Here is a 19,854-nt window from a genome sequence, read left to right on the forward strand (position 1 = left end):
CTTTAAAAAACAGCTGGTGAGCACAGCTGCCACAGACTCAACAGGCTTCGCTAATTGAGCCTCTATAAATGTTTTATTTACCAAAGAAGCAACTCGGCCGCCAATCAGTGAGGTGCGGCTCGTGTAGCAATTGCTGGGGGTAACTGGGGAAGGGATGTTGGTGGGAAATTGATTAAACCTTGCTGATTTATGTTATTGTATTGTGTGGTACTGTAAGTGTCATGCTGAGAGCAGCAGTCACAACACTGGTGGTTGCTTTACATGCTGGAGAAAAGATGAAAATAGGGAAACATAGTGCACATCACTTGAACAGTGATGTGTTCAAGTGATTGAATCAAATTACCAGGCAACATACATGAGGCAGGTAGTATTCCAGCATACACAAAGTGTATACAATGAACAGCGAGTGGGAAACAGGGAGTTAATGGGGGCCCAGCAGCAAATTTTTGCCCCAGTGACCCCTGACAGGTTAATCCCGCTCTGCTTGAAAATAAAGTAAAATGCAGCACTTAATCATAAAATTGGTCCTGGAATTTATTATTAAATTTATTTAACAACAGCCTGAGAGTATGTAAGAGTGATTATTTCTTCAAAAGGTATTGAATGTGCCATCAGTCCTGAAATTTGCCTGCAAGGCAGATTTGACAGCTCATTTTACCTGCAGCCAAACTTGGCAGCAGTGCCAAATCTGTGTCACCTTTCCTGATACGACTTGATCCTAAATCAGCAACAATAAGTCGCTGCCTCCATCTGATGAGACTGTGAGCACAGCGTTCAGATGCAATGCTTTGACACGACCCTCTAAAACTCTTTTTGATTTCCTCAATTAAGTGGGACTTTCCAGAAGCAATGCAATGAAAAAACAACCTGAATTGTACAAAAAGTGAATACAAAAAAGAAAATTAAGTAAAAACAAACGCTGGAGAAGGCAGCGTGTGCTCTCCGACTTACCCAACAGCACAATCCTTTCATAGTGATTGAGTCTAACTGTTGCTATGGCAACAAAGGGTCTACACTTGCTTATCAAGAACTTGCTAATTAGTTTGTGGACGATAATAACTTGAAGGCTTAAGGTAAGACAACCACAGCCAAGATGGTTTCACTTCTAATCATGTGTCCTAATTGAGACTCTGAAGTGTTTTACTCTCAGAACTAATAAAAACAGCAGGAGAGTGTAAAAGGTCCATATAAGCAGGCAGCGGCTCAAACACAAAACAAGATTGGTTTGGTAAAAAAGTGCATGGAGTAATAGCGGCTTATCTTTCATACAAATCTTTTGGGTATATACACACATGAAACACATGCTTTAAAAACTCAAAACATATGATTTCATTATCCTGGAGCAGTTTAGTGTTGCTTGGTGGAACACATGCAGTGGCGTAAACATAGCTCAGCACAGACATGGAAACTACAGTTGTCAAAGAGTGGTAACTAAGTACGTTTACAGAACACCCACCCTTCACATATTTAAACTAGAAGAGTACACTCAGTAGAGTGCAGATCGCCACCAGGTGCGTATGTTTTCTTATGTAGATGTATGCAAAGTTTTCTTTAAGATGCATAGAACAGTGTAATGGTATTGTAACTGAGCGTCTTGGGTTCACCTAACTGTATAAAATGAATAAGGTTTGGCTGCACAGGCTGGATTTGGTACCAGAAAAAACAGTAAATGCTTCACTGCCAAGCATCAGCCGACCTGGCTCTGTCATTGCCTTTCCCATCAGAACTGCGGGTTTAGTAGGCCCCTACTAGCCCATATATTTGGGGCAGATGTGTGATGATGACACCTATTCAATAGGCTGATAACAGTCAAATTGGATGGATAAACACTCAGTCCACTCATTTTTTTTTTTTTTTTTTTTTACAGCTGAACATTTTCCCTCTTACAGAAGAAAAAATATGTTTCACAGAATTGGAAAAAGGAGAGTAAACTGTTTGAAAAGAGTTATTTTGATGTTAGTTAGTACCAGGAATTTTACAGTACAGTGGATAAAATCATGCAAAAGTACATATGCAGCTGCATAGCTGGTTTAGTGAAACATAAAATGACAAATACATAATTGTGGATATTACATTCTTTGAACTAAATAAGTAATATTAAGATTAGCATGCATCTGATAAAACAGACAAATTAGAATGTGAATGATTGATTACTCTTGAAAATGTACGTAACAATGGGCCTTTTCAACAGTGAAATGACAGATAAAGTCAGATAAAAATGTCATTGCCCCAGCCGTGCCTCTAGTTATTTCCCTTGTGTTTCCATGTGTTTCCTTTTCCCCCTGTGTCTTCTGTTTTCCCCTGTGTGTGTGTGTGTGTGTGTGTGTGTGTGTGTGTGTGTGTGTGTGTGTGTGTGTGTGTGTGTGTGTGTATATATGTGTGTGTATGTGTGAGTAGCGTGGGCATGGCTTCCTTCCTTTGCACTCTCCGGCTCCCTCCTGATTACGGCTCATTCACTTCACCTGCCCAGCCTGCACATCTGCCTTCCTTCAGCTCATCAACTCAACAGTATATCTGCTCTGATTCTCCATCCACTCATCTCCAGATTGTTGTTTCAACTATGCTGGTAGTCTCTCGCGCTCGGCCGCTCTGTAATAGCATATTCAGAGTTACTCCTCGTCTTTTTTGTATTACCTGTACTTACCGTGTTTCCTTGTGCTTCCAGGATCACTACCTTCCGGTCCCCCTGCCTGCCTGTCTCCCCTGCTTGTTTAATAAACCCCCAAGCTTATCCTCAGCCAGCCACGCTCACTCTCTCAGCCGCCTGTCCTGCTTATAGCTCAACTCTGCTAACCACCATTCAGCTCAGCTCAGCCCTGCCATCGCCTCTCTACCTCCTGCCTTGCCTGCCATCCTCATTCTCCTTTACTCCTACAATAAAGCCCTTTTTATATTACTTAATTCCATTGTCTGTGTGTGTGTTTTGGGTCCACTTTTACTGATCATAACAAAAAGATACTTTTAAACCACCCCAAGGCATTCAATTACTGCACAAGGATTTGAAAAAAAAAACAAAAAAACAGTTTAACTGGGAAGTTAAAGAGAAAAAAAAAAGCATCAAAAACCCTAAATTTCCCTTTAAGGGTGAACTCCAGCCCAACTGTTTCAAAGGGTGTTCTGTATTTATCTCTAATATTGCCACGAGGAGCCTGCCAGCACCAATATCCGTTATCTTCCACCTATCCTCAAATTGCCCGTTTTAGACTTTTGACAGAGGGTTATCGTTCATCTCAGTAAGTGAATGTGGGGAATCTGCATAATCTGTTGGCAGGAAACAAACATGGTACAAAGCCTAATTGAACTCAATTAACATTTCCCTGCTCACCAGATTTCCATTCTGCTGGATCACAATTGGTGTGGGAATTGGCCAATCTGCTGAGTGATAATAACAACTCCGGCAGCTCTTCAGCGACTGGGACCATCAAGCATAAGCGGCGTTTGCAGTTGCGCTACGCATGACCCATGAATAAAAAGGGATGATTTCTCAGTCTCTGTCTCTGAATGCGTCCAGGGTCCCAAGAAGTCTGTTTGTCAGCTGAAAAAAATGGTAACTGGTAACTGTCAGCTGTCATCTTTTGCCAAATGATTATAGAACAAATGTTTGCACGTCACTCCACATGGAAATCTGAATTTAATAGAGCCACATTCACCGACACCACATTGAAATGGGGTCTTTAAGCCGTATCCCAATTTAACCACGCCATTAAACAAAGGCAGGGCCATTTGTCAGGCCTGCCTTGGTTTTATGTTTGTCATGTTTGTATCATTTGTCCAACTGTATAAAAGACTCAGGCCTCATTTATAAAAAAGGTTCTTATCCTCATGTTTTATGCTTGTGACCAAATCCAAACCAGAGATGTGATTTATATGAGGAAAAAACATCAGTCTGATGCCATTCACGCATATTAATATATTTGCAAGTATCATCACCCAAGGTTTAAATGCAAATATAGATGGTAGTATGCATTAACATCAAGGTTAAAACATAGAAGACTTTTACAAAGACAGTCCTTTGAGTTTTAAAGCTAATTATACTTGCAAACCATAAACATATACCATTATTTAAAGCATTTCCTATTACTGAAACACAAGTTCTTGTTTTAATTTGACCCTCGCTCTTAAAAGGATCACACTGGGAATCAGCCTCGAGGCATTTTTATCTACAGTAATATGCATTATAATATCTATAGAAACTATGTTTTTAGTGGGGCTTGTTCATATATAAAAAATATAGGGAAGGGTATTAAATTTTAAAAAAATCTCCTTTGCAACTGATTGATGAAATGTTGTTACACAGATGTGACCAAGATGCTAGTAAACATGCATGGAAAAAACAACTATAATGCATCTCTGGTTTAAAGGGCACCACAATAAAGCTAAACAAATGTTATGTCATCGTGTTCCTGCTACATTTTACTGTCACATGAGAACGGGCATGTGCTCTTTCTGGAAAGGAGGTGATCAGCTCATAAATTGGGTTACAGGTCTGCTGAGGGGTAATCGTATGCAGATTGAGTCAGGTCACCACGGAGACTCCCACAAAGTGTCTGTTCTCTCATAAGCACTCAAGGAGATGGTTCACGACCATTTTTCTCCATAAAAGCCCCAGTGTAATTCAATCAGAAAGGCGTGCATACATTAGGCCTAGGCTGATTGGATAAACACACAAGCATGTGTGCACACATCTACACGTACACACACACGCACACACACAATCTATGAGGTGACGCGACATCAACCTTTACTTGCCCTTAAGAAGTGAAGTGTCTTAGCTGGCCTAGCTCCAGGGTCCCTAAAGGAACTTATCAACTTCACAGCCACTTTTGCCAAGGGAGGGAGGAGGGGAGGGGGGGGTGAGAGATGTCTCGAAATCTTGACCTGCCATTTTCCACCTTGTGAAAACGCTGTCGCAGCAGAGTTGGTCTCAATTAAGAGGAAAATAGCTCTGATGTGTGGGAAAGGTAACCTCTCGGCTGCCGGCGAGCAAGGGGAGATTACCTGCATGATTGAAGTACCTCCAGCAGGTTGAAAAAGAGAATGAGTCATCAGTCAATAAAGAAATCAGCCACAGCCCTCTGCATGTGAGAGTATGTCCACATACACACACACACGCACACACACCATAAGCCCTTTGGAACAATAAGCAAGACTCATACCTTGTTCATGCACAGAAATCATCTTTTTCCAAAACTGTAGGAAGCAAATTAAGGGCCATATAACGCTGGTGTAAAGGTACTGCAACAATAAGGAACTGCGAATGCTAAAATGACCACAGTTATGGGCCATATGCTGACATAAAGGAGAATCTACAACCGCCAGTCTGTAAATATACAAAGAGGCTCTGCAGATGAGGAGGAGTGTTAAAGGAATAGTTTGACATTTTGGGAAATACTTTCTTCTTCAGGAGTGAGATATGAAGTCTATGTCAATCTAATGTTTGTGTGTTGAGTATGGAGCTGGAGCCTAGCTTAGCATAAATACTAGAGGCAGGGGGAAAGTGCTAGCCTGGATGTCCATCACAAAATAGCTCCAACATGCAATTAACCACATTTTTTTTACAGACAGAGCAAAACCAGCCGTTTCCCCCTGCTTCCAGTCCTCATGCTAAGCTAGGCTAAGCACCTCTGTACATAATAGGTAAACTCTGGTTTTTATTTTCACAGCTCTGGCTGTCCGTTCAACCTATATGTCTGACCTATCTGCTTAATGCCCCATAGGACCGTTTTTTAGCAATGTTGCCATTACTTTGGTGAGAACACAGACATCATAACAGATATTATCAATGCCCCGAGCTAGAAAAATAAAACCCAAGTTGTAATAACAGTAGTTTTCCTGTAATGTAGAGACATGAAATTGGTAGAGTATTGATCTTCTCATCACACCCTTGGAAAGAAAGAGAATAAGTATATTTCTTAAAAAGTTACACTATTCCTTTGTTTTCAGAAATTACAAAAGATTTTAAGATTTAATGTAGATCAAAGGATTGATATTTAGGGGGGTGGCATGGGGTGGTGGGGGGTCGACTACAGCTGCCCTGCTTATTTCATGATTGCAGTGACATTTACCTCCAATCCTCCTCACTGTTCCTCACAAGCAGATAAAACAGCTCTATCTCTCCGCCATCTCGCCTGCACTTTACTCTCATGACACTTCATCTTTATTTGCCGTTTGTCTCTCTCTCCCTAACTCCCTCTCTTCCCTGACAGCCACTGGGCTGTTATTTATATGCAAATACTCATATGCGATTGGAAAAAAAAAAGACGAAAAAAAAAGAACTTTTTTTTTTTTCCCTATCGCAAAATAAACATTGCCCGCAATCTTGCCGGCTTCCTTCTTCTGTATCAGATTCGGCTCTCCTGATTGGACACGGCCTCCAGAGAGAGTGGTGCCTGCTGTCTCCAATCACGGGTTAAATGTTGATGGGGACAGGGCGCACGGAGAGGTAGCTGATGGGAAAGGGGACGAGGCTGACTTTGCAGGGCGGACACTTGCAGGGAAGAGAATAAGGAAAGATGCACTGGGGAAAGTAAACACACACACACACACAAGTACAGGTAGGTAGGACTAGTTTGACTAGAAGCTTCTTATGAAGGCAGTACATGTCTACACCATGCACCAACACTAGATACCAATCGTCCATTTGATGTATTTTTGTTTTTCATCAATTTGACTTTATCATACCATAAAGACTTTCTGATCTTGTCTTAGCTATCAGCATCTCGTGGGTTTTTTGACCTAAATTCCAAAAAGAAAAACAACACCCTTTCTTGCTTTTGGCATCACTGCAATGCAACAGAAGAGGACGTGGCTCTATTTTTCAGTCGTAAGAAGCAACACAAGTTATAGAGACTGAGCTTTATAAAGCAAAGCTGTGTGCTAAGCAATATTTTTTTCTTAAATAGTCACTGACACTTAATGAAGACAGTGTCTGCAATGCATTTCAGCAGCAAATTGGTGCATATTGGTATATAAGTGGCCACCTCAGTGCCATTTCTGACACTTGACAGACATCATCTGTCAATCAAACAGTGTGTCAAGTTCTGTTACATCTTTTACATTTTAATGTTTCTGAATGTGGCACTCTTGTCTTTGTTCAGCTATGGTGACTATCACTGCTCATGCTAACTAGCCAGATCTTATGTATATAAGAGAGAGAGAGAGAGAAGGCCTAACAAGTGTGTAGTAGAGAAAATGTGCAAGCATTCATCAAATGGTTATAGGCTGAATCCCTGTTATATTAGCTATAACTTTAAACTGCAAAAAAGTGGCGTAGACATGTTGCCACATTGTAATTTTCTTTCACTCAGTGCATCATGTGGATACAATATTGTAAATACACTCCTAACCTGCATATGAAGCTCTCACTGAATAGAAAGAGCAGCAAATCTCTCTTCAAAGCACTATACAGTAAATCAGCCTCTTTAACTCTATATAGGTGATTAGGCCTGTTTTCTCTTCTATGCACAATAGCATTCATATCAAATTTGTGAGGGAAAACCCATCATTGTGTTAACACTCACACATGTCCAAATCTGACAAAACGTCTTATCATCTCAGTGTGTGAATATGTGATGACTTCTCTGACTTTAAAGGGGGTGATTATGTCTCCCAAACAGCATTTTGATAATCCCGGGCAATCAAACTATGAAAATTGACTTATATCTATATGTTTACTACCAGCTCGTGCCGATTTCAGAGGAACATTTGACAAGGAGCAGATGTAAAACTGATCCTGTTATGGCTGGGGTGTCTCCTCCAGAGAGAGCACTATATAATCAGAAAAACATCCTTCTGTTCCCCACGGTGCCAGTAATCCTCTCATCTAACAAACAGCCTTAGGAGGCGTCGAGACACACAACATAAACAATACTGACTCCTGAAAAAAAAAATACCCGAGTGCTGCATTGCAGACATGACTGCGCACATAGGACAAGAGTGTGGATAAGACTTTTTTTTTTTTTTTTTTTTTCCCACACACTCTCACCCACCCACACAGGTACAAAATACACACCGAGAACACACGCGCGCACGAAGAACGGGCCACACAATCCGCGCTGCCTCCGCTGGCAACCCTGTCAGCCTGTTATTCTGTGCTGTATCATGGCGGTGTGGGTGCGCTAAGCCGGTGACTCAGACCCTCGCCGGTCCACTACAGACACCGACACACCATTTGGGCGTTGTGCTCCGGTGCCCCCGCGAAATGAGCGTTGGTGAAAATAGAGCGCGCCCAGATGGATAGAGAGCCTTGTCACATCAGCCTCTGCGCCAGCTGTCTGTGAAATGATAAGATGGCAAGAATATGTAACAAAGCAAGCAACAGGCACCGTCCTGATGGGCGCCGGTGTCAGGTCTCATATGTCAACTCTGACCTTATTTTTTGTCTCTCATTTTTTCCCACACTGTTAACTACCAGAGCATCATCTCTTTCTATTTTTTTTTTTTTTTTTTTGCCTTTGTGCTTTTCTCTCTCTCTCCCCTACTGTCTCTCTGTTTTACCCTTCCTCTATCTCCAAGCTATTCAATTCTTGTACAGAGGAGTGGGAGGGTGAGGGGAGGTTGTGCCGACAGTTCAAAGAGAGGAAGAAAATTATGATAGAGAAATGATTCAAGCTGCAGATGAGCAAGGACAGTGAGGTCTCCAAAAGCCACACAAGTAAGGGTGTCTGTGCTGTAAATCACTTGAGGCAATCGCCAATAATTCAGCAGAAGTGGACAGTGACTCAGGTTCTTCAGAGAAACTGTATGTCTTCAAGGTCGAATATATATATAAAAAAAAATCTGGAATATTGAAAGAAATTCAGTTAAAGCAAGGGGGAGCTGCAGGAACAACCATGTCTGCCAAGCCCACAGAACCTGAACATTTACAGACACAAAAAAACATGACTGCGTACTGACATTCAGGATGCACAAGAATGTGTACACACACACACACACACAGTCACACAAACACATCCCAGTAACACGCTCACACAGGCATCCAGGGATCCAGGGAAGCCTAGTGGCCTGGAACAAGAGTAGAGCCAGAGCTTCCCATTAGAGGACATTACTGTCAAACACTGGAACGAAAACTACCTGCTGTACACTGATTACCAACCTACCTCCCGCTACAATTCAATTACAAACTAGATAATATGATGCACTGCACTCATTCTCTGTGACAGTGTTCAGCCAGTGACATGGGGAAGTGAAGACAGCTGGCTGAGATGTTTCCCGAAAATGCCGATGCTTGTTTCTTTCATATATCTGCACCGGGGGGAGGTATTTTTGGCTCTGTCCTGTCGAGACGTCCATTGCTTTAATTGAAATTAAAATGAATCTTTCTTTCCTGCTTGATGTTCCCATGAAAAGTTGGGACAGGGTTGTTATTCATCAGATCAGAGCATCATAAAACTGATCAAAGCTGCAATTAAAAAAAAAAAAAAAAATAGCCACAGTTGTGTTCACAAATCATTGACATTATTGCAGCATTTCTACTACAAAGCTTCCCAGAAAATCCATCATATTGGAGTAATTCAATGAATATGAGGGGCATTGAGTGGCAAACTATTATTTTTTTGTTTAAAAAAAAAAAAAAAAGACAAAAGATAAAAAATGCCAGACACTCCAATTAGTTTTATTTAGTGCTGCAGCACTCAAAACAAGTGAAGTTCTCTCATCCAAATGGCAATTGTAATGAAAATATGACTTCAAATAAATAATTAAGCTGGACATTGTTAGCAGTGTGCTTCATATTAACTCTTGCAGCATGCAGGATATTGCATTTTTAAATTACTGTTAATATTATCATTATTTAATATATTTCTAAATGTGCTTTTTACTAAATGACCATATTCTGTGTTCCTTCCTTCCATTCCTCAATCCATCCATCCATCCATCTAAAAGCACTCTTCAGCCACTCCATTGAACTCAGTTTGCAGTGTTCATGAAGGATCACATCCTTGTCACTGCACTAGTGACTCCCTACTGGCTGGTTCAGGGTGCTGATATGTAGGCCGGTGGAATCTGGGGGAGAATATTTCAACCTCTGGACATGTTGTACACAGCAGAAAGACACTGTAGGTACAACATCCTGTGTAGAGGAAGAACAATTTTGTCTGTTCCCTCCCCAGGCCAAATGGAAGTTTCACAGACAAGGACAGCTGTGTGTGAGCAATGGTGCCTTAATGCACGAGCTTACCAAGGCTTAAGCCCCGGGCCCTGGGCCTCCAACCGAGGACCAGGGGCTTCACGAGACATGAGCTTTAAAAAAAAAGAAAGAAAAAAAAAAAAAAAACAAGTCACAGTAAACACGATGTAGGAGAGTACCGGTAAGCTACCTGTGACGCGGGGGTGGACGTGATAAGGAGTGAATCCTCTCGCTGCGCTTCAACACTCTTTGTAAATACATGATTTACATCATACCAAGCATACCAAGCAGCAGCAAAAGTTTTCATTGTCAAAGTAAAGACATCGAAAAGGACAACAAAAATATCACATGGACTTGGAGGAAGACTTTGTGGCAGGAGTGATTCAATTTCAGGAGTTTCTGCGCAATGAGGAGAAAAAAAATTGCAGACCACGTTTCAATACACCCATGTTCCTAATCATGGATGTATTATAACTCTATGCCTTTTCCTTACCATTCCAGTCACATGGCTGATAACCTAGTTTTGTCTTGACTTATTGTTGACGTATTGTCTCAGATTGATGAGTTTCATATTCTGTTAACTGATTAGGAGGGCACTCCATTTACTATTTGTCGCTGTCCACTGATGCAGGGTGCTGAATTAATGTTGCTGTGGCATATTGTGAAGGAGGAAGGGGGTCTACTGAAGTAATGTTAGGGCGCCCCTGTGTGTGATGGGAATTGGTTATTCAAAATAGGTGGGGGAAAATAAAAGATGCAGAAAACTAATTGATAGAGAATGAAGGCCATCAGCAGACACACACACACACTCTGCCAACAAGTCAATCATTTCCAATTTTCTCTCTAGACTGAAGATGACTAACAGTCTCAAACGAGCCTTTTTAAAACAATTTTACCTTTGGGAGGAGATTCTCCTGACATTACAACTCCAATTATAGCGCAGACTGTGGAAGAAAGCAGGTCTGCAAATCACACATTGACTTATCCATACAGTAAATCTAGAGAGGCAAGTGAGCAATTTATTGTACCAGTCAAGCTGTGAGCCTTCAGATAATGAATTATTAAAAGCTGGCCTGAATGTAAACTGCTCCAAAATCTCTCCGAAAAAGTTGGAGAGCCACCAACTTAAAGCAAGTACAAGAGAATAAAATAGAATGGAATTTCAATTTGAGTTTTTCCCTTTGCAATAAATAAATAAATAAATACATAAACAAATAAATAAATAAATAAATAAACAAAAATAATGCAAACTCTAAATGAATAATATTAAAATACTGCAAATAGGGAGTACTTGTATTTAGGTCAGAAACACTTTCAACTATGAAACTAATTAAATAAGAGATGAACATGAGCCCAATCTGGTCATTTTGAGCTTATATAACCATGCAGCCACACACACTCACATCCACACAAACACAGCTATATGTTCCACTCAATACACACATAAAAAAACAGCTCCCTCAACACACAAACTGCAATTCCCTTATCCCTCAGCCAACCGGCTGATAACAAGCAGTTCATTTTCCTGATTCGGAAAAAAGCCATCCTATTTTGCTCCAATTAGAAGCTTAGTAAGAATTCTATTACTATGTGCTGCACCCTGTCTTCTCCCTCCAAATGCACCCATAGTTCAGGCACAGGGAGGTAGGGGTTAGGGATGGGGGGGGGGAGTTGAGCAGTTGTAGGTGCTGAGGTGCATAACAGTTTAAAAAATGTATTCATGCACAGTGTCAGCAAATTAGAACCTTAATGCAAATTGAATTTACAATAAATCCACCTGGAGCTGCCACAGAGGAAGAAGAAAAAAAAAAGAAAAGGCAGAGAAGAGGAGAAAAAAAAAGCCAAGAAAATGAAAATGGAGATCCTGGCACTATGAGCATACATTTGCATATACATAATTAATTAAACCGGGGTTCACTGCTTTAGATGGATGACCGTCTGAGGAGAAACTGGGGAGCTACTGAAAGTAGAACAGTAATAAAAAGGTTAAAGAAAAGGTGATTCTTATTTCATGCAAAGGAAACAATTCACTGACTCATCATTGTTGTTTTTTAAATATATATGCATACTGTATTACTGTATATAATAGTGCTGTTTGTATGTTTGCGTAACCAAAAAAATGGGATGAATGCCAATTAGTGCCACTCAGTCAGCTTCACAAAAGCAAAATAAAACTCAAAAACAATGTACAGCCCTCCAGATTTCACCGGTGAGAGACTCAATGGGCTTGTTAGCAAGAATCGCAGGTTCTGGTGAGGTAACAATAGGGTAATCCAATATAAACAAACTATCCACAGAGGTGGTTGAATACAGTAAATTAATGCAATTGTTCTTGGGCTGTTCAGACCGGCTCTCTCATTTGGTAAGTGCTCCCACTGCAGCTGGTGAATGTGGGCATGCAGAGAAGTAAAGCCTTTGAAGGTGTCACCAGCTTCCAAAAAAACAACAAACGAGAAGTAAGAAGCTTTTTTTTTTTCATATTTCCTTCCAAATATGCTGGTTTACATATTGTTTATAGCTGCAGGAGAAGGTTTTGGTGTTTGGGAGTTGGGCGAGACATATGAGACCCGACTCCTCCCAACAAGCTACATTTAAAATTCATTAATGCGGTTTGCTTTAGAAGTAGACGTCAAAACAAGAGATCCAGCAGCTGGTAGGAATATGATGAGATTATTAAATTTGAAGTATGTGCTGATCAATTTACAATCTGAGAAAAGTCTAGATTTTTAACATGACAAAAAAAAACAACAGTAAAAAGGATCAGAGTATCACATCATTATCAAATATCATATGATCTAAACATCACTAATAATTTGAATTAAACAAAACAAACTTAGAAATATGGCAGCTCTGCAAAAGCTATATTAAAGTGCTCCCTTAGAATAATATAAAGTAGTATAATATAAAGTACCATCAGGTGCCAACTATGGAAACCCAAAGTGTTCAATATTCAATAAATGAAATGTACAATCATGTCAATAAATACAGACAAAATATAACCCTTGAAATGGTAAAATAATAGAATTCTAAAAGACAGTAGACTATAATCACATGTTATTTTATCCTTCTCAATAACAGAGTTCATTATGGGTCATTGTGGGTTATTTAATTCCAGCTGTTTTTGTTTGAAAATGTCCTTTTTCCAAGGTCTGCTTTTATTCCATGAGGCAATTTCCCCTAATAGCCATTTTATTTCATAATACCACTTTTTATCACAAAGGTTTCATCTGTCCATTGTGACAAACAGGGTCCAGTTAGTGATTGGTTGTTGTTTTGGTCTGAATCAGCTGACAGCCAATTCCGTCTTATTATATTTTTTCTGTATTTATTCATATAATTATTTATTTTATAGTGTCTTATTTTTTCATTTAACATGTGTGTCAATAGCTGTGCTATCTTTTCAGTGCATATTTTGCAAAATCAGCAACATAGAGGTGTTAATGTCATTCTGTAGATATTTTTTTGAAATACGTTATTTACTTTGCAATATGATCAGTATGAATGATGCCTTTAGCTTTCCAAACAAACTGTTTTTATGTCTTAAGTAAAGATGTACTTATTGCAGTCATTCTCATTTCCTAAGAAATTACAGTATAGGCTTTAAATCAGAAAGGCCGACAATAATGACAAGGCTGTTGTTTTGGCATTAACACTTGGATTCCAGATGGTTGCATCAGCATTCTGTAACCTTGATGTAGAATTAAGCTATGTACACATCTACAAAAGAAATGCGGAAGGAAAAAATTGCACACAGCTAATAAAGTAATCTTTGTAAAGACAAAACATTTGAAGTTCAGCTTCTTAGACCTCAAGAACTTCCTCTTTGTCTCCCTCAGGCTACTTCAGCAGATAACGCTGGAAAGGGCTAGAGGTCGGAGTAAAACAACTTCAACTACAGTATCTGTGCAGTAGCTGCACTGGATAAAAAGCAGTGGCTCTGATATTGATCAAATGCTAAGACCGCTGCTTCAGTATATCAATCAAACCAAACCAGCTCTGCTGTTTAGCTATGAAGTATGCCTACCTGGATTGCAACTGCAACACCTTTCAGTCTTTCTTTGATATTGTTGGCAATATGATGGGTCTTTTTTTTTTCTTTTTTTAATCTGCGTCTGTCTCATTCATCCTCTCTTGGCTTTCCCTCCACAAGTAATCAAGCAAAATCAAGGAGGAAGTGCCCTTGGTTGGACTTTAGACAAAAAAACATGATAAAGGCTTTGGGCTGAAAGAGAGCTATGAAAAAACCTCTAATTCCCCTGCTGAGATGAAGAGGATGTCATAAAGAAATTGAATTAGATTTTTCCTCCCGTTAAAAGGCTAAAGAGGTCCAATGTGATGAAAAAAGGGAGTCATTGGTAGACTATGACAAAGCATCAGACTAGTACCCGCTCAAAGCTTTGACAGAAACAGAAACAAATTGCTGCATAAATCGCACTAATGTTGAGTGTTGTCTTCAGTGAAGAGCCTAGATCTGTGCTGCAGGACTTTAATCTCATGAAGTCACTTTAACAAATAGAACGATCTTTCTAATTCATATTTTCAAGAACTTTTGAACCTTAAAGCGGTAAAACGTAATCACGTTTCACAAAAGCCCTTGTTGTAAGATTACTGTAAATAGCAAAGCAACAGGTGCAAACAGCCAGTCAATCACACCTTCATCATTTCTTTGTCCTGTCAGTCTATTTGAGTTTAAAGTCAGTGCAAATTAAATGTGTAGCCAAGTTGTCATCTTCATTTTCCCACTGCGGAGAAAATTATAATGTGAAATGCAGAGTCAGTATATTAAGGGGGACAATCTTTTTTTTTTTTTTTTCTTTTTCTGTGCCAGAAAGTTGCAGTTTGCAAATCACTGTCATATTTGTCTGAAAGCTGCCTGTTTTTCCACTCAGTGACTGTGTATGTGAGGAGGTATAGCAGAATTGTGTGCAAAAAAATACAGTATTTCAACCAAATGCTTCTTAGTTCAAGTTGTTGGCGAGTGTCCACCATTTAGTGTCCTTGAGCAAGACACAGTGCTGGTGCTTAGTAGCTGACCCTGACCTCTGACCTCCCTTTGGAGGAAAGCAAGCAAATCAAGAATTTCCTTTAAATGATGACTAAAACAACAAAGCATATAGAATACACTGAGAAGAAAATTAAACATCAAAGTTTGTTATTTGACAGAAGACCTCAATCATTTCTTTCTATGTCTCCGCCATCTTGCTCGGCTGCATGTTATCTAATAAAGCAGAAATGCCATAAAAATAACCTTAAAAACCCTTCAGCCTGTCAAATTCTGACACCGGCGCAATTCAGATGCCATCATAAATTCTGAAGTCTGTGATTCTTTTATAGACAGTATGGGAAGAGGTGAGCTAAATGGATGAGAGAGATGGTTGCCAGTAATGTATGAAAGAGGGGGGAAAAAAGGGGGGAAGGAGAGAAGAGACATAAATGTTGAGCGAGAGAGAGATGGAGACTGTGTGTGTAGGGGGGGAGGATAGAAAGAGACAGACGAAAACAGACTCAAAGACAGGCTGAGAGCCCATCTCCTAACTGCGTGCATATTAATGCGGCACTGCGGAAATCCAGCCAGCAGCCAAGGTCACCAGAGATTACCAGGACCATGACTAAACACGCTGGGCAACGATTACAGAGGGCGCCCTTCTCTCCCCTCCTCATCAGCCTATCCATCAGTGCTATCAGCTCTTCACCCAGTCACCTCTCTCACCCCCACAACCATCCAAGTCTAGGCTCAATATGATGGGTGATCGCTAATAAACCAACAAGTCGCCTCTTTCTCACTGATCCGCGAGAGCGGGAGGCGGGCTGAATACATGAATTTTGATCAGGGTGCACATAATACCAGGGGTTGTGATGATGTAACGAGACAGAGTTTCTTGCCTCTTTTTCTCTCCCGCTGCCACCCTCTCTCTCCCTCCTGCATTCCTCTTCCCAGCAGTGTGGGTGGGGATGACAGAAAGGAAGGAGGGAAGGAGGGATGAAGGCGGCAGAGAGAGGGTGGCGGTGTCGCTTGATTACCTTCGCCACCAATCACAGATGAGGCTCTGGCCACCCCCAACCCCCGCCATCACCTCCATTAAACAAGCTGTGTCATTAATGGGCTATTTTAGGCCAACGCATTCCATTAGCGCTCGCCATGCCCGCTCATCTGAGGTTAGGATAATATACACATATATGTCATAAAGCATTGTGGGTAAGAACTGCTGGCAACAGAAGGTGCTCACATACCATATGTGAGTTTACAGAGACACTCTGGGATTGACACACACATACACACACGCTTATTTACAGATGTACTTGGAAGCACCTTGAGTTTCTCACAAACCGGATCCACTCACACGCAGACACCATGATTGGAGTGGTGCTATAAAAAAGCTAAATGTGCACCAGCACACAAACACAGTGACTTTGGCACACAAATACACTGCCAGAGTTTCTTTAGACACCCTCAGCGCACAACTCCCTTTCGATTAACAACCAAAGTTTCTTGCAGGGTCTGGATATATGGCTCCTCACTGAGCGACTACTACACAATCGATTCCACACTTTGATGATCATCTAATGAAGGCAGTAAACATGCAGATTAGAGACTGTCACTAGCCTTTCTAAATGTCTTTCCTCCTCCAACTTTATCTACTATCCACTATTTAGGAAACCATCAAGAATAATAGATCCCAAGATAAATGGTAACGTTTATCAAAGTAGTGAAAAACTCATGTTTGGCTTTCTCATTCTTGTTAATATAATGCTGGAAACAACATAAACTATAACAAACTAGTTGCTGTTATTATAGGTGTGCCCATTAACTACTGCTGTATGCTGGATGAGGACATCCCATCGCAATTAATGATTCATTACTCGTTCTGAATATGTGTAGCTCATAATAACATATCTAAGAACTTAGTAAATTTGGTTCAAGACCTTGGATCTGCTGTCCACAACATATTTTTTCAGCAAAACGAAAAAAGGAGAAAAATTGGCATATCTCTTTGATCGTTGTGAAAACTATCAAGTTAAAGGTACCCTGTGGTGTTTTTAAAGGGGGCTGTTAAAAACTGTTGCTGGAGGTGTGCTGGTTGTCTGCAGCTCTTCATCAAACTTCATCATCACTGTAGCTGTTTCTGCTTGTACTATTCCTGCCTGCATTATTTATAACTGATTCACTAAACAAAGAATATCAAATATTTCCATATATTGTTGTGTTGAGTGTCTTTTAACGCTGTTAACTAAGCTCTGCTAATTTGGTGAGGAACACCTTTAATTTCCTGTAAATTATTCAAAATAAAAGTCTCCCATTATTTGGTCATTTAAAAGCTTTTAATATGAGGCAGCAAAGTAGGAAATGTTAGGTTTTCATCAGCAGTAACTTAACATGACTCTGATATGGCTGCCCCTCGGCAGGCTTCCAGAAAGCTGGCCAATCAGAACAGAGTGGTCTCATAGAGAGGGGGGCCTTAAAGAGACAGGAGCTAATGAATCATGCAAAGCTACTCTAGTGGAGTCTCAGAACGAAAATATAGAGCTGGAAAGGAGTATAATAGGTCCCCTTTAACTACCAGTAGTGATATGAAGCAATGTTTCTACGCGTGGGTCCCTGTTTTGTTTGTAACATGCACATGCGCTAGCATGTAAGCAAGCAAGTAAGTGACACACATTCCTGCTGCTGGTTTCCACTTTTGCACTGATTGACAGTTGGCAGTGGTAATGTGCCAAAAAAGGTAGGAATGCAACAACAAATGCAAGGATGAAGAGGAATGCAAACTAGCAAACATGGATATAAACAATGCAGAATTTTTAAAAATCTGATTTGCATTTGTTTTATGAGGAAGTAAATGAATCCAACATGTTTGTTAGGCCTCAAGGGCACACACAATGCGTTTTAGTGAGAAACACTGAATGTAAACATAACTTTGTTTACAAGAAAAATCCACAGGGTACCTTTAACTGCTACTAGCATCAATGAGTGTCAACTGAAAATTTTGCCAGCAGCAGGGCTATGTTACTCACTATTGATTGGGCAAAACAAAGTAGTGTTAAGACTCTACTTGTTGTCCCAGAGTTGTTTATTATACATGTTCATGATCAAGTATCAATAGTAACAATGAATCATTTAAAAAATATTAACAATAAAAATAGATTAAAAATCATGACAGTACATTGTTCTTTAAGTTTGTCCATATTTTTGTGCACTGCACATGTACAGTAATGTGACAAGGGATGTATTTAATCGTAGCGTGTCAAATCGTAGTTTAAGCCCAGGTACCTGTGCTGGGTTGACCTTTGTGTGGCAGAACATTAGGATTGTGGCCAGCTGGCAGGGATTTATTTGTTACTTCTGCACACTACAGTAGGTGTTTAAATTGAAATGACTGGTACAGTAATACCATTATCAGGCTATGGTAACCCAGTGGCCAACTGTTACATTTTCAGGTCAAAATGACAGTTTCTGTCATTTTGGGAGGATTTTTAGTGAGATAGATGACAGTTTTATGAATTTAAATTTAGCAACATACCGTTTTTTCTCAAATAAGTTTCCCACAAGGGTATGATAACTGTAATGAGGTCCTGCAATACATTTCAATTTCATTTCTTATCCTATGAACCTTGTAAACAGCTTCTCAGATCAACACATTGACAAGTCGAGCCGGCGGTAATGACTTCTCTTTTTTATTGGAATTAATCTGTCTCGCAGAATGTTCGGGGAGATAATTAACTGGTGCTTTCATCTTCATTTTAACTGGCATGTTCATTAACGGATTTTCTGTATCCGGTAAGAAAAGAGACCTAATGTTTCTGTTAATGAAAATAAACAAATAAATTACTTGGACCAGAGGCAATCAAGTGGAGGCAAGGCTTTGGCAGGGTGACAGGTATCAAGGCGCGTGCAGCCAGCTTCATTAGCTGGAATAGGGCAATCATGTAAGGATCATGCGGGCGGCACGGACATAATGATCATGATAATGTCAGCTGACAAAAAACAAAATAAACAAGTCCCTAAGGCTAGGCTATCACCACTGTATCAAATCCTTTCTTTATTATTTCCTGTATATTTTGACATGGAATGATAATCATAAAATTATTGCTTTTGACAGCATTATTTGCCACTGTACTGACACTGTGCAGTTCACCGTGTCTTAGAAAGCAAAAATGCCTCAACATTTCAGGAAAACAGAAACTGCATTTTCGCATTAAATATTCCTGAGAGATTCACGACCCAAGAGAAAAAGACAGGACTCTTGGGCACCGACATACACCTGAAAAAAGTCAAACTGTCTCTGTGTCATACCTTGTCAGATGACTTATCTACCCTCTATGCTTGCCCAAAATCCAAAATTGGGTAATGGAGCCGGGCTGTCAAAGATGCTTAATCTTTCTGTCAAGAAGACGGATATATTTTAAGAAGGGAGAACATATTTTCCCCATTTATTCCCTGACTAGCTTCTACATCTCTGCTCACACATTCAGAGTGGTATTTGAAATATCATATTAAAATAATAAGGGTGGTTAGATAGCCAGATAGATAGCAGTGAAGAATTTGAAACACTAGCAGAAATAGGATACCAAAGCCTTGTTTTCCTTTAATAATGACTTTAACAAAAATACACATTTTTATAAAGTAACAGATCCACTTATCAATTTTTACACATTACAATTTAGTTCTTTTTCATGCTGCAAGCAGACACTCTTCACATCAGTTTACAGAAAACATGGTCCTCTCATGATGA

General features: G+C 40.0%; 1 protein-coding gene across 6 annotated transcripts in view; it reads right to left on the reverse strand.

The window, feature by feature from the left end:
* LOC121891789 (interleukin-1 receptor accessory protein-like 1) overlaps positions 1-19,854 on the reverse strand; it is a 301,317-nt gene that overhangs the window by 163,219 nt on the left and 118,244 nt on the right. The window lies entirely within an intron of this gene.

This window comes from Thunnus maccoyii, chromosome 24, assembly GCF_910596095.1.
Source record: "Thunnus maccoyii chromosome 24, fThuMac1.1, whole genome shotgun sequence".
Classification (NCBI taxonomy): domain Eukaryota; kingdom Metazoa; phylum Chordata; class Actinopteri; order Scombriformes; family Scombridae; genus Thunnus; species Thunnus maccoyii.